Source organism: Sorex fumeus, unplaced genomic scaffold, assembly GCF_029834395.1.
Source record: "Sorex fumeus unplaced genomic scaffold, SorFum_2.1 ptg000002l, whole genome shotgun sequence".
NCBI lineage: Eukaryota > Metazoa > Chordata > Mammalia > Eulipotyphla > Soricidae > Sorex > Sorex fumeus.
In genome coordinates this window covers 18,206,792-18,223,557 of record NW_026606059.1, presented here as the reverse complement: position 1 = coordinate 18,223,557, position 16,766 = coordinate 18,206,792, and the positions used below count along the sequence as shown (strand labels likewise).

Here is a 16,766-nt window from a genome sequence, read left to right as displayed (position 1 = left end):
CTCTATGTTGCTGTTTTTCTTTTTTTGTTTTTGCCACAGCCCCAATGCTCAGGGGTTACCCCTGGATCTGCACTTAGGTATCACTCCCAGCAGTGGTTGGGGACCATATGGGATGCTGGTGATCTAACTCTGATTGGCCGCATGTAAGCCCTACCCACTGTGCTTCCTTCCCAAATCCTGTAGCTGTAATTTTTATTTCTGCTCAGATCCTTTCCTTGTTGGTTCTTGGGGGTTGGGGGACTAAGTTATGCCAGGATTGAAAACCAGTACCTCCTGCATACAAAGCATGCACTTTGCCTTCTGAGTTTCTGCTACACACTCACATATGTGTTATTCTTTTCTATAACACTACACTGTTTGATTAATATGGCTTTACATCAACCCTTGGAATTAATGTATTGTAAATCTTTCAACTTTGTTTATCTTTTCAAAATTGTTTTGTCAATTTTAATTACTTTGCCTTTCATAAAAATGTTCTCCTGAGAATTCAACTGTTAAATTTATAACTATGTAATTTATTGCTTAGTGCAATTATACATAATTTTGCATAACATTATATTTTTTATTGCTATCATATAGAAAAATAATTGAAGTTTTCATTTTGATTCTATAACCTGTGACTTTGTGAACCCATCTGTAACTTTGGTGGTTCTTATTCCTTTTTATTTTTTTCAAAATCCCATAAAGTATTTCTAACTGAATAATCTAACTAGGAATACCATTCTTTTTCTTTGCTGTAATGGTGAGTGATAAATAGAGTGGTGTGAGGGAAGGAGTGATGGTCTACTTTTTGAGCTTTGAAGAAATCACTCAGTCTCTTACCATTAAATATTATGTGTGTTGCATTTTTTGTTTTCACAAAACAACTCAGATTGCATCCTCTCCCTCTTATTCTTCCAAGGGAAGAGAAAAATAACCATCAATAGTAAAAGGCAGTTACAAAAGCAACACCTAGAAAGGGCTGTACTCGGGAGAGGATGCTCTGGCATCTCCTCATGCTCTTCCAGGACCAGAGAAATCTCTCGTAAAAAATTGCAGAAATGATCCCTGAACACGTAGCCTCCTGTTGCATTTTTAAAAATGCTTCCCATCAGGTTAATTTCTAGTTTTTCTGATTTTTTTTTAAAAAAAACTACAAATTGGTACAATATTTTGTAAAATTGGTACAATATTTTGTAAAATGCAAAATTTTGCATCTATTTCTGCACTTTTGAAAATATTTTATGGTTTCTTTGGCTACAGTCTGCTTATATAATGAGTTGTATTAATTGATTTTTGCATGCTGAACCAGTCTGTATATTCAGGGTGCACTCTCTTAGTTTTAGTATGTTGTTTTTATATATTGCTGAATTTAATAAATTAATCGTAATATTTGTCTGTTAATAAGGGATATTGATCTATAGTTTGGGGATTTTTTTTTGGTAATGCCTTTGTCTTGCTTTAGTGTAGATGTGATGTTGATCTCACACAGTGCAATGGGAAGTCTTTTTTTGTGGATGATTTTATATGTAATTTTTTCCTTAATATTTGGAAGAATTAGCCATTGAGTCACAATTATTTTCTCATTTAAAATGCATCATTCAGTAACGTCTCCATTGGAGACTTTGTTGTTACTGTGTTTGGCATATCGAATACGTCACGGGGCTGCCGTGCGGGAGCCATAGCACAGCGGTAGGGCGTTCGCCTTACAAGCGGCCAACATGGCCGACCCGAGTTCGATTCCTCCGCCCCTCTCGGAGAGCCCGGCAAGCTACCGAGAGTATTCGATATACCAGACACAGTAACAACAAAGTCTCCAATGGAGACGTTACTGGGCCTGCTCGAGCAAATCGACGATCAACGGGAGGGCCTTTACCTTTAAAATGCATCATAAAATGCGTTGTATTGGATAAAGTATTTTGAATTTGTAACTGATTACAAAAATCGACCAGATTTACCAAATTGACCAGATTAACCAATTGGATTCACCAAATAAACCGGAATTTTGTAGAATATAAACATTATTTAAAAAAAAACATGCTAAAAAGAACCCACATGGGGGCTGGAGCAATAGCACAGCAGGTAGGGTATTTGCCTTGAATGCGTCCAACCCAGGTTCGATTCCCAGCATCCCATATGGTCCCCTGAACACCGCCAGAGGTAATTCCTGAGTGCAGAACCAGGAGTAACCCCTGTGCATTGCCGGGTGTGACCCAAAAAGAAAAAAAAAGAACTCACGTGGTTTTGCCATTATGAGAGAAATAAGTTCACAAAAATATGAATTATCTATACTTTCAGACTATATAGTACATCTTTAATTTTTAGCATTCGATGGAGATATTTGTAGCTGTATGACTATTTAGTCAGCATAATGTGGAAGGAGTATCATCTACTTCTAGTCTTGGTTAGTGAATATCTCAGGTATATAGTCCTAGTCCTTTTTAGGCTAGCTTGATGGGAGACCAGCCTGCCCTCAGCCTGCTTCCCTGAGTTAATTGCATGATGGCCATGCCACCAAGTTCACCTAGCATATATGCTATTTGAAACACCAAATTAAATACTGTGTTTGGATCATTTTGAGATATATTTGTTAACAATGAATAAATAAACCATGGCAAATGTTACTCTATCTGTACAGTTGCAAATAATAATGTTATTTTCATTTCAGGAAAAAATAATATTCAAATTTAAGCAATCCTAAAATTATACCTGTGCTCCTTTTCAGTAATGACACTATCACCACAAAACTATAAATTGAAAGGAAAAATAATTTTTAAGACATTTTTAAACAAGGTGAAAGATTTCAGGGAAGTATACTTGAGGTTATTTTTGGATATGTGTTAAGGATAAGCATAATAATACCAGTAATGTTCCAGATATAGTGTTTATAGCAATAAAATGTTTGTTGCATGTAGCGAGAACAATTTTTTAATTATATAGTGCCAGGGATAAAATCTAGTACTGCGTACATGCAAAGCAAATATTCTAACTCTGAAATACATACTCAGCATCTTAAAGCTAAAAACTTTATTCATATTTAAGAACAATAGGAGCTAACAGGTATTTATATGATTTATTCAATAATTTCCGTAGTTCTACTTTAATGCTGAAACCTATTTGTCTGCATTGAAAATACCATAGTACTTCACAAATACTAAGCCAATAATTAAAATTCAGAGAGATAATGGATTCACATGCTTTCTGTATGATGGTAGATTGTTTAGATTTCAAGGTTTATTTTGTCCTGCCGATGGCATTATTAATCATCCTTCCTCATTTCCTTTCACTGCTGGGATTTCACAAGGATTTTCTTTCACCTTGAAAAACTGCACATAGTGGAGAGTTTCTTTGTCTTGTTCCTGCAGTCTTAACATACCCCACTGAGTAAAGGTGAATTGCTTTTCATTCTGTATTTTTTTTGTCTGAAAAACGGCTTTCAAATCACAGATTTGATTTCTCTCTTGGTATTGAAAGACCATAAACAAATGCATGTTTATCTTAGTTTTCTTTGGTAAGCGTGAAGATTTTATTTTCAGTAACTAGACTAATTCAGGAAGCAGCAGACCATAAGGCAATAAGTAGATACACTATTAATTTTTATTGCTAAAGTTTCTTTTATGCACTATTTTATCTATAGACATTATTCACATTTTTATGTTGATCCTGGAAGACTTTAAAAACATAGCTCTTTAATTCTTATTGCTAAAGCAGGAATATTTCTTTTCACACCTTAGCCAAGAAATGCCAACCAATCAAAGCTCTTGAGCTCAGTTTCTTATGTGAAAAGCCTTGAGTGAGAAAGAAAACAATGGAAGTAGATGACTATTCAAACAGTTAAACTTTTCGATTATTTTATTTTTTTTTATTTATCATTTTTTTTTATTAGTGAAACACCATGAAGTATACTTATAGACTCACAAATTTTTGTGCTTGGGTTTCAGTTATACAATGATCAAGTACCCATCCCTCCACCAGTGCCCATCCTCCCCCACCACGGGTCCTATCATCCCTCCGACCCCCCATCCTCCCCCCCCCCCCCCCCGTCCCACCCTGCCGCTGTGGCAGGGCATTCCTCCCTGTTCTCTCTCTCTTCTTTTGGGTACTGTGTTTTGCCAGAGAGGCATTGAGTGGCAGTCATGTTTGGTCTATAGAAAAAAAAAAAAAGAAAAGAACAATAAACTGTAAAATCAAGAAAAAAAAAACAGTTAAACTTTACTGGGGAGGCTTTGCTATAGTGCTTGCTACTCTAAGTTCATTACAAGGTGCTGGTGGATGGCTGATTTGTGTTTTCCTATGTTCTTCTTTGAAACGAGAAGTATAGGTCTGAATTATCTCAAAGATTGGTTTTGAAAAGTGTTTTGATCCATGATTGCACAAAATTGGAACTGAAGTAGTTGAGTATTAGAACATAATGATAAAATGAAAATAAAATAAAATGAAAGTAAGTTTGTGCTTATGGGTTGGAATTCTACAAGACCTAATCACTCAAAAATATTTTCTGCTAAGTTTGAAGTCGTACTTATTTATAATTACAGAAAAATTTCCCCATCCTAGTTCATGCCAAGCTATTGCGCTCTACTATTATTCTCTCACCTTTGAAAATGATGTCCTTTATAAATATGAGAAATGTTTTAGAAAACCGTGTATAAAATCACTGGTGTGATACTAATTGCATAACTCTTTCAGAACTATTTTACATGAAATTCACCAATATTTACTGAGAACTCATCATATGTAAAACTTCCTGTAAATACAAATAAATATAGTCTGTGCTTACTAGCGTCTTAGTTAGACCAATAAGATCCAGCCATAAAAGATATATAAGATGTATAAGCTGATAACCATGTGAAATACTATGTTTAATGAGTTCACTGCCACATGGTATGAACATTAAAAAGTGAATGATTTCATTCTTTGACAATACAGTCTGAGAAGTTTTAGTGATACTTCCTTTATTTTTTGAAGGTTTAGTGTTAAACAACTTTAGAACAGGTAGGGCGTTTGCCTTGCACGCAGCTGGCCTGGGTTCTATTCCTCCGCCCCTCTCAAAGAGCTCAGCAAGCAAACGAGAGTATCTCGCCTGCATGGCAAAGCCTGGCAAGCTACCCCTGATGTATTTAATATGCCAAACACAGCAACAAAAAGTCTCATGATGGAGATGTTACTGGGCCCACTCTAGCAAATTGATGAACAACGGGAGGACTGTGACTGTGACAGTGAACATTAGAACACACATGATTATATAGAGGACACTCAAAGAGACATAATTAAAGTTTAGATTTGTTGACAAATTCTTCAGTGGTGGATATAAGATGAATTGGGTTTCTTCTCCAAACTAAGGCAAACAAAACAATAAGTGTTTGAAGTCTTTCATTAAAATGAGAAATGAGACAACTGTGACCATTCTGATTCGCTCTTTCACTTACGCCTTTCACATTTTCAGAATAAGTTGACATGTGGTTCTTTCTGTCTTGCAAACTTTCATTACACTCTGTTTCTTAATTTACTTATCAGAAAACTTTCATATAAACTACTAATTTCAAAAACATTATTTGGTCAAGGCAGGCAGGGCAGTCTAGCTGGTAGAGCGCCGGCCTTACAGTGGCTGACTCACATTTGACTCGGGAAGCCCATACTGTCCCTGAGTCCCACCAGGAGTGATCTCTGAGTGCAGAGCCAGGAGTAAGCCCTTTTCACTGCGGAGTGTGGCCTGAGCTTCTATCTCCAGCCCCCCCCCCTCCCGGTATTTTTGAGGGGGAAGCATCAAAAGCAGTACTCAGTGGCCTGGAATTCCACTCCTAGTGACTCTCAGCTCTGAGGATGCTGGAGACTGTCAGGGCCACTGTGACAGTGAGTTGGATGGAGCCTTCAGCTTTATACCCAGTGATGCTTGAAGGAATCTTGAACTATCCTTCTGAAGCTGCACAGATTTGGTGCATGTGATTAAACCTGGGACAAGCCCTAACTATAGGCCTATTTTAATTCAACTTGATGTTTTTTCAGTGGGACAAGAGAAATTCAGGAGAATTTTTGGATGGTATATGCTTCCCAGTTTCCCTGTAAAATCTAGTGTGCTTTAGTTCCAAATACTTTAATTTATATAGCTATTTTTCTAAGGTATGTATCAACCACTGAATTGAAGTTTCATAGCATTTTCACGTTGCATATTTTATTTATAGCTGCTTTTTAAAATCACTGGATTCAGTGCCTGATACCTAATAAGTATTAAATAAAGGAATAAGTAATAAAAAATAGGTAAATTAACAAGTGGAGATCTCTCCATGAAATAAAATTACCCTTACCCTCCTAATTTTATTGTCCCTAATTTTTGAATATCCAGAGCACTATAGAAAGCTATTTTAAGTTCTGGGAGTACTGTGTCGATTTAGAATTTGGGAAATAAGGCAACTTTTAATGTTTTGCAGTTGTGTAGCAGGTGGGTCACTGTTTCTGTAAAGATGTTTGTATCTTGTTCTCCAACACCTGTAAATATGCTACTCTACATTGTAGATAGTACTAGATTTATAGACTCCGAGATAAACAAATTATCCTGGGTTACTAAGTATGCCCGATTTTATCACAAGTCCTTAACATTGTAGATCTTTCCTAGCTGTGAAAGAGAATGAGAGTCACATGATATGGACTTGATGGCCCATTTTTGTTTCAAAATGCAGCAGTTTTTGTGGAGCTGGAGAAAAGGCCTTAGGTTTGAGCTTAGACTGGCCACGGGTGTTTAAAGTCAGAGGACACAAAATCTTAAAAAGTCTTTATTCCTGGGGCTAGAGGGGTTAAGGTGCTTGATTTGTATGTGACCATTTCTGTTTCTATCTGTACCTAGCACCAGTAAACATATGGTCCTCTGAGCACTGCCAGAAGTTACTCTTCAGCATGGAGCCAGGAATAATCCCTTAGCACCTCTGAATCTGGCCAAACCCGTTCCCTCTCCCACAAAGACTTCTTTCCTGACATCACATAGAACTGGTTTCTGTTCAACACTACCATGCTTAGGGAATGAAATATCACTTAGGAAGGCAAGAAGGCCGTTTTATAATTAATATTGTGGTTTTAATTCTGGGAAATCTGAGTCATTTTTCTAACCTACAAAGCTATAAAATAATATTTGTGTTATTTTAAAAGTCAATCTGAGGTTAGTGCAACTTAGATAACTAATAAAAAAATTCCTATCTGGTTTTGACCTATAATGGTGCCTTCAAAATTAGTCTTGCCTTTCATTCTGGAAAGAATATTCTTTATTATCCTTGTATTTGAGAACACTGACTCATATATTCAACGTCAATCATTTATATATTCTTTTGCAAACTCATGCTACCAATAATACAGTTGGCATATATTTCTACTGTATTTTTGAAAAATCTTTTTAAATATATATAGAAATGATTGAAAAAAACTCAGTGATTTTAGATAGGATACCAGGTATTTTCTGGTTATCATTTAAGTATTTCTTGTTAAATTTCTACACATTTTAGCAATTAAGTTTCCATTTTTTAAAGAAAAACCAAATGAAAGTGTGAAGTAAAGCTACATAAATTGGAATGGGATTTTAGGGCCACCAGAGACATAGTATAGTATATATGCCTTGCACATGGTAATTCTGGGTTCAATCCTCAGTACCTCATATGTGCCCACTAGAAGTGATCACTAAGCTCAGAGCCAAGAGTAATCCCTGAGTACCACTAGGTGTGGTCCAAAACCCCAAAACCAAACAAAAATTAGATGTTATAGTGTGTAAACTCACACAAAGATGGGGGGCACTGCACCCACAGTGGCGGTGGCTCTATCTCTCCCGCCACCCGCGTTCGGTAGTCTCACCCTTCTACCACCCCAGAGAGGTCGATGGCGATGGTTGGGCAGAGGAAGGAATGAGGGCCAGGCTGGTAGGTATTAGTCGTAGTTTATTCTGATTCTCTCCTCATCTGTCTTTCTATCTCTGCCCATGCTACTTCATTCTCCTTCTCCATCCCCCTTCATCCTCCTCTTCCTTCTCATCCTCTCTGAACTCTCCTTCCTTCTGCCCCCCGCCCCACTCCTACAGTACAGTTAAATCCTCTCTCCATGAGGAATTGGGGGAACAAATACACATAGGTGCGGTCACAATCAATAGGGGTGGAGATCAACAGGGGTAGAAATCTTAGCCTCAGGGAAGACCGCTCCTAGGACAGATCCTTCCTCAGCAGGAGGACCCACCCTAGAGCAGAATCCCATGGGCGTGCCTCTCCTCTCCTTGTCCGACAAGCATATAAAAAATATAATATAAATCATTTTGTATGGATACAGTGAGAAATATCTTAAACTTATAGAATTGCTCCCCTAGGGCCATCTTGATCTTAGACTACGGTGCTCAGGCCAGATAGTCTTTCCCACCCCTAGCAGGATCCTAGTCTTGTCGTTACCTTGGATCATGACAGCATTTGTCCATGATCAAACTCTTAACTTATAGTTAAGAATCGTGGCACTTTGGCCTGGCCCATTTCGCTGCCAGGGTAGCTCACTGCTTGCCCTGGGTCCATTCAGTCCCTCGTCGGGACCCTGCTTTGGGGTGTTAGGAACTAAGGGCAACTGAGGCTAAGTCAAGAAAGCAGATGCCCGGGAGTGAATAATATTCAAGGCCAATCAAATCCTAAGTTACAAAGCATAATGTTAACGGTCTTCCTGTATCTATACAAAAAGGATATTACTTTAAGGTAAACTATTCATAAGGCATAAGGAGAGGAAAAAGGCAATATTTCACTCATACATATAAAATCATAGATTTCTGGGAAACTGATCTTACAAATTAACAAAGTCTGATTAAGGGGAAAGCTGATTAACTGGGTGGGAAGGAGAGCATAGGGAAGACTGTTTACATGTTTACATGTAAACACAATGGAAGTGGAAGTGCTTCAGGAGCACTGTGATGGGTGTAACCAGATTGATGGGTATAACCAGATGAATGGGTGTAACCAGATAAAACCTAAGCTTCTTGAAGGACAAAGCAATGTTACCCAACATTATAGGATAATGATAACCTAGTGATAACAAATGGAAATATTCTCTCTCTCAAAAAAAGATTTTGTCTTCTAACCCCCTAAAATGAGAAAACTGATGACAGAAAAATGTTAATTATAAGTGTGTTGCATTTGATCTGCTGTATGAGCCCAGAACTCGAATTCTACTGCTATGTTTTCCTACTGAAGTCAGTAGCTCTGATGTATTTCATTCTTCTTTGGCTCTAGAAATTGAACCTAGGGCCTTACACAGCAAAAAAACAAGCATTCTACCACTGAGCTAACCTGCCAGCACTATGTTTTATTTAAAAGAGTCAGTAGAGATATGAATATGCCCTTATATATGATATAGTTTAATACAGTCTTGTGATTAACATATGCATACATAAAATTAAAATATGCAAGAAAAACTTACAATGCATTCTATCATCGCAGTAATTTAATGAAAATAAGACATATTAAACTTTTGGGTTTATGAAATCCAATTAAATATAAATTGTAATGCATGAGGGGCTGGAGTGATAGTATAGTGATTAGTCGCTTGTTTTCCATGTGGCTGACTCTGGTTGGACCTCAACACCCCATCTGGTTCCCCAAGCCACATCAGGAGTGATTCCTGAGAGCAGAGACAGGAGTAAGCCTTAACCACCACTGGGTGTGACACTGCCAAATAGTAAATTATGATGTTTGATATAAAATATAGCAGTGAGTTTATAACTTAATGGTTCAGTTTACTTTCTTTTATAAGTACAGATAATCTTAAAAGATGCATTGAAGTTGGTAAACTTGACAGTTATTCTGAGTTTTAAAAAATATGTATCCATCATATTATCTTTTCACATTGGTATATTTTACAAAATTGCCATAATTAAGAAAACATGCTGTAGCTAGTTCACAAAGTTAAGCTGTCAGAAGCAGAAAACATTCCATGAAGCTTGAAAACTTGAAACTATCAAAAGGATATTTAAAACTTTATTTGATTTAAACTTGTCATGTTTGTTGACATTCGATTTGTATATGTGTGTGTAGGTGTGTGCTCTCCAAGTCCTTCTGTCAAAGGAGCAATACCAAGAGAGCTTTTCTACAAATACAGCAAAAATGTAGGCATTTGAATTGGCTGATGAGGAAGGATTGGGGAATGCAATAAAACATTCCAATAAGAAACTAAGATTATTTATCATATAAAATATACTCAAGAGTATAGTATAGGTATTTAAATTCATTTCTTTATTTTTAAATAACTATTTTCCTTTGAGTTTTTTTCAAAGAAAAAAACTGGCAATGTTGTGCAAATGATAAGCTATTTCTGCATTTAAATGTTTTTTCATAAGTTTATAAATTAAAGAATAGCTAAATTATACTCCCGAACATTTAAGGAAACTAATGAAGAAATGGAAGAGTATATTGCAATTTAATGGCATTCATCACTAATGACCTTCCTTTCACAATCTGATGTATCAGTGGCTGCAGATTGCAGTGTGGATATTATTTTTATATTTGCTATTAAGTCAGAAGTCCCCTTTTTTTGTATTTTTAAACATTATTCTATCGCTCATTGCTGTTCTAGAATCAAGCAGGATTCCTCATCTCATCCTCTGATCTATCAATTTCTAGTCTTCTCAACTGAAATCCCACCGGCAATCTTATTTTAACTACAGTGAATGATATGAAGCTTAGAGTTACAGTTTTATTTACCCCAAAATGAAAGAATAATGTCTTGTTAAAATGCCTGTGTTTTCCCAGCTATCCTTTCAATAATATACCATAGCACAAACCCCATTCTTTCATAGTTGATATTAATGGAAAACATTGCTTTTTAGACCTGATACATTCAGTACCTTTTATTTATTTATATGCATCTCTGGTGGGAGAGACTTAGCCAGTACTTTCTTTTTATGAGAATCTATTTGAAAAATACAGTGATAATGATTAGAATAGGAAAGTTTTTTATTTAAATTTCCTTGATCAGTGAGACAGATGTAGAATATCTGTAACCTGCTCATATGTTTTGTTTCTTAGAATCTTTAAATTATAGCCATATGCTTTATTTCTACATGCACAGAAGATTGGCCTTTCACCAGAACATTTTAACTTAATTTTTTTAATATTACTCTCAAAATGCAACTAAAAATAGCAAAGTTTGCCTATATCTTAAACCAAGAGTAGGGAATATTATTTATTTTTCCTGCCAAGGATCACTTAGATATTTATAATATCATTCCCTGCTATATACCATTGTCAACTTAAAAATTATGACTCAGTATAAATTATTTAATTCTGACAAAAGCTTCTAGATTTATTGAATTTTGAGTCCTACCTACTGATTGTATGTGGAGCCCAGGTCGGATGCCCCACTCCTTTTCAATATTAACACCAGATCATTTAAAATATAGAAATAATTTGTTGAAAGGTCTAATACTTGTTAGTATTAGCCCTATTTTACTATTTTTACAAAGAGGTTATCCAGAAGGCACTTAGATTCTTTTTTCTATAGACTCGTCAAAAAAAAAGATGACCTGTACCCTAGGCTAAATGAATTCAAACAGGAGCTCCTCATCATTCACTACTAAAAATGCCCCATCAACATTTATATTAGATAGTCAATGATTAGGCTGCTCAGATCGGGGCTGAGCATCCTCCACCCAGATCCTCCATATTCCAGTAGGCAGGGGGTCACACTCACCAACTGGTCCCCAGGCGCCGTGTAATCCCATCAACAGCCAAGACCCAGAGACTATAAAACCTAGATCCCGGAAGAGAACAGTGCAGGGTCTCCTGCTCCCGCGCCTTGCTGTCCTCGCCGGGGCCCTTTGGAGGGGAGCGGGTTGAGTTTCCCTCCCCGCCCCAACCAGGGCTCCAGCAGCCAAAGACCTTCAGAACCAGCTACCACCGTGCTGAGACCTCTCTCCACACGCATGAAGGTACCAGCAGAGGAACAAAGGCATGCGGGTTCCAGGGCTGAGATCTCCAAGCCTGCTCGGATCAGGGCTGAGCATCCTCCACCCAGATCCTCCATATTCCATTAGGCAGGGGTCACACCCACCAACTGGCCCCCTGGCGCCATGTAATCCCATCAATGGTCAAGACCCAGAGACTGAAAGCACGCGACTGCATTTGTGGCTGCGTTACACCTTACTATCTCATTTTTACTTTGGACAAACTGGCAGGCTACCAAATGTAACCTGCCCACACGGCAGAGTCTGGCAAACTCCGCGTGGCATAACCAATATGCCAAATACCAGTAACAATGATGGGTCTCATTCTCCTAACCCTGAAAGAGCCTTGAATCTCTGGGCTAGGATGAAGGAGACATTACTGGGGCCTGCTCGAGGCAATCGACGAACAACAGGATGATCGTGATCATGGTCGAGTCAATGATTATCTCATTTTTAAATTCTTTTTCTTTATCCAGTAAGCCAGCAGTCATTAGATGTTCACTGAATATATATACATGCATATATTTTATATTATCATAAAATTACAAAATTATTCATGCCTGGGTTTCACACACATATTGTTTCAACACCAATTCCTTCACCAGTCAGTGCTCATGTCCCGCCATCAGTCTTCCTGCCTTGCTTTGCCTCTCACCCACCAATCTTTCTCTATGGGGACACTTGATTTGATTATTTTTTTAAGCATTTTTAAAATTTATTTTTATTTTATTATTTTTAATTTTTTATTATTTTTATTTTAGTGAATCATCGTGTGATACATTTACAGACTTACAGATTTTTTTTCTTTTTGGGTCACACTTGGTGATGCACAGGGGTTACTCCTGGTTCATGAACTCAGGTATTACTCCTGGCGGTGCTCGGGGGACCATATGGGATGGTGAGGATTGAACTCAGGTCGGCCATGTGCAAGGCAAATGACCTACCTTCTGAATTACAGACTTTCATGATTGCTTTTCAGTCAAACAATGTTCAAGTATCCATCCCCCCCACCATTCTCCAACACCAATGTTCCCAGTAACCTTCCCCCATCCCCCACCCCACATCCCTTCCCACCTCCTGCCTCTGAGGCAGGCACAATCTATGGGGCACACAGACATATATATATATATATATATATACATATACATATATATATATATATATATCAGAGAATAGTACATCAGGTCGAGTGCTTGCCTTGAGCACAGCCAACCCAGTTGGATCCTCTGCATGGCATGTTTCCCCCAGCCGTGCCAGGAGTAATTCCTGAGTGCAGAGTCAGGAAGTGATCCCTGAGTGTTTATGGGTATTGTCCTTAGAAAGAAAACAAAACAAAAATATAAAATAAATACATTAAAATATATATGTGATTATGCATTGTGGTTTACAGTGCTGCTGCTTTCAATCAAAACACTTCACCACCTGTTAGGACCACCTCCTCCTCTTGTTTGATCTCTCCACTATGGTCTCTGCCTCCTCCCTTCCTAAATCCTAGCCTCCCTCCTCCTGACTACCAGTTCTCAAGTTCTTGGTTTCCACTGTCTTTGGGGGCTGGTGAGATAGCACAGCGGGTAGGACGTTTGACTTGCACGTGTTGGCCGACCCGAGTTTGATTCCTCCGCCCCTGTCCTGCGCCCTCTCCGAGAGCCCTCGAGTATCTCACCCTCACAGCCTGCACGGCAAGCTACCCGTGTCATATGCGATATGCCAAACACAGTAACAAGTCTCACAATATTACTGGGCCCACTCGAGCAAATCGATGAACAGGAGGACAGTGACAGTGATACTCCCATTATGTTTTCTTATACTCACACCTGAGAGAGAGATCATTCTATGCCCATCTGTCTCCTGACTAAGTTCACTCAGCATGATACTTTTCAGGTCCCTACATATAGCAGAAAGCTGCATGACTTTATCTTTTATTATGATGTTATAATATATCATTGTGTTTATGTACCATTGTTCCCTTATCCAGTCATCTATCTTTGGAGACTTGAGTTGTTTTCAGATTTTGGCTCTGTGGATAGCGCTGCAAGGAACATAGGGGTGCAAATATCTTTTCTACATTTTGTTTTTGGACCCTTGGGGTATATTCTGAAAAATGAGGTTGTTGAATTAAATGGAAGCTGGACTAGTACCTAGACTTATTTTTAGAAATGATCATACTGTTTTCTGAAAAGACACTCTCACTAGCAGTAAATGAGAGTCCCTTTCTCAGGGTACCCATGCCAGCACTGGTCGTTCATGTTCTTTTTGATATGTGCCAGTCTTTGTGGTGTGAGATGATATTTTTTTGCTTTGATTTGCATCTTCCTGATGATTAGTGATGAAGAGCATTTCTTCATGACCATTTGTGTTTCTCCTTCGAGGATGTTTGTATTCTTTTCTCCCTGTATTTTAATGGGGTTGGAAGATTTTTTTCTTGTAAAGTTCTGCCAATGCGTTGTATATCTTGGATAGTTACCCCTTATCAGAATGGTGTTGGGTGAATACTTTCTCCCCTTCATGGGCTGTTTTTTTTTTTATCTTGGTCACTGTTTCTTTTGAGGTGCAGAAGCTTCTTAATTTAATGTAGTCCCATTTATCTTTGCTTCTACTTGCTTTTTCAGTGGTGTTTCATTCTTCAGTCAATGTTTGAATTTCATAACCGATATTTTGGGGGGGCACACTGAACTGTATTCAGGAATTACCCCTGGCTCTACAATCAGGTGATTGGGGAGGCCACATAGCATGCGAGGGATCCAATTCTAGCCAGGTATTTATAAGGTAAGTACATCACTGTGGTACTGCATCTTGGTCCCCCAAATCCATTTGTCTCTTGAGAGTTTCTTCACAAACATGATTTGGACTACTTTGAACCAGGATCTATAACAAAAGGATCAATCCACAGTTGAAAGAAGGATAGTCAGGGAGAGCACGAGGATTTACAGTCAGTCTTTGAACCCTGGTTTTATCTAATAAGTAATTTAGAAGAGTAAATTCAGTAATACACAAAAAGGTTCCAGTAGAGTGTTGGTATTCAGTAAATATGACATCTTTTCTCCTTGTCTCTCCTATACATGTACTTTGTTATTTACATTTTAAGTTATTAGTGTCTGTCAAGTGATAATAAGAGTTGCGCCAATGCAACCTGGCAGGCTACCGAGAGTATCCTGCCCGCAAGGCAGAGTCTGGCAAGCTCCCTGTGGCGTATTCAATATGCCAAAACCCAGTAACAATGATGGGTCTCATTCCCCTGACCCTGAAAGAGCCTTGAATGTGGCATTTTCTAAAATCTCAGGGCTAGGACGAAGGAGACGTTACTGGGGCCTGCTCAAGGGAATCGATGAACAACGGGATGACGGTGATACAGTGATACAGTGAATGTCAAATGAAGAATTTGGAAGTGGCTTTTATAGCATTATTCAACAAATATTTGTGTTCATTAAAATGATTAGTTTTACATTTCACCCCAATTTTTCCTTGCTCTATTTCTGGTAATGATCTTTATTCTTACAGTAGTAAGTAGATTGATTGTTTCCCTCAAAATGTATGCTGAAAATGTTCTTGTCTAATAACTGGATTTTTTGACATTCTTCTCAAGAGGTTGAGTTCCTAAAGGTCTAAAAGAAAAATAGGTAAGGTAAAAGAAAAATGATAGCATTAAATAACAAGGAAAAGACTGAAGGAAAATATGAAGTTATATATGTTTTATTTTAAGAGCATTTAGGAAAGAATTTTTGGAGACCAATGTGTACTCTGTACGAGATAATCACAATGTTGATATTTTTAGGTTTGTCTTGACTCATCCATTGTATTATTAGTGCATACTAGTGTTTGACCAACTTAATTATAATTGAATGTAACTTGATACATGACCTATTCTGTGTGATTATCATCAAAATACAATTTTATTTTACGAATGATAGGATGGTTTTGAATAGGCTTTATTGTGGGATAAATTTTATAAATCATGTTTTACTGCAAGTGACTATATTTATTGTTCTGATGTATTTTGAAGATATAAGATATACAGAATAAATCTTAGCTACTTGCATAATCTTGCTATTCTGCTTATATAAAGTGACACATATTGATATGTTATTTTAAAAATGCATCTTATTTATATCCAAAGTAGCATATTCTTATAATCTTCTATAAGTTATGCTAGTCATAATAATTTATTTTTTAAAATATTTTTATATTATAAAGTAGTTCATAATATTTAATTATATAATTTTTTTATATCTGCTTGGAGTATTGCTAGCTATGCCCTTCTCTAATTGTTCCTTTCTATATATACTAAGTTACACAATGGCTTTGGAAATTTGGTATATTATAAAATCCTCTACTTTTAGAAGCATTGTATAAATTATAGAAATCAGATATGTAGCCTATGCATTGATTCTTTCACATATTTTTAATATCCAATCTACTTAATATATAAGACAGGTTCATGGATGATCTTTGTGAGAGGATTTCATTCCCTATAAAGGTGGAAGTTGCAATATTCCAAAGAATCAATCTGCAACAGCCTCAGTATTTTTTTTCTAGAATTCCATGTCTGCATTTTAAACTCTCAACTATTCATTGCTACAGAAGCACTAGACTCATTAATTCTCCTCTGTTCAAAACTTAATGAAAGGCACTGCTACCCTTACAGTATCTCATTTTCTGAGAAAACTAGAAATCATCTAAATGCCTCCTTCTCCAAAACAGCTTCCATGTCTAATCAATCAGGCCATCATCTCAATTTTTATCCTTAACTGAGTTATTTCTCTTCTCTCCATGCCCACAGATCTCCTGTCTTTTAGACCACTAACATTATTTAGGCAGTATACTGCAATTGCAACCTATCTAGCGATTT

General features: G+C 37.3%; 1 pseudogene; it reads right to left on the bottom strand.

The window, feature by feature from the left end:
• Nucleotides 1-862: 862 nt before the first annotated feature.
• Nucleotides 863-1,057, bottom strand: LOC130022730 (uncharacterized; annotated as a pseudogene).
• Between the last annotated feature and the right edge of the window lie 15,709 nt (nt 1,058-16,766).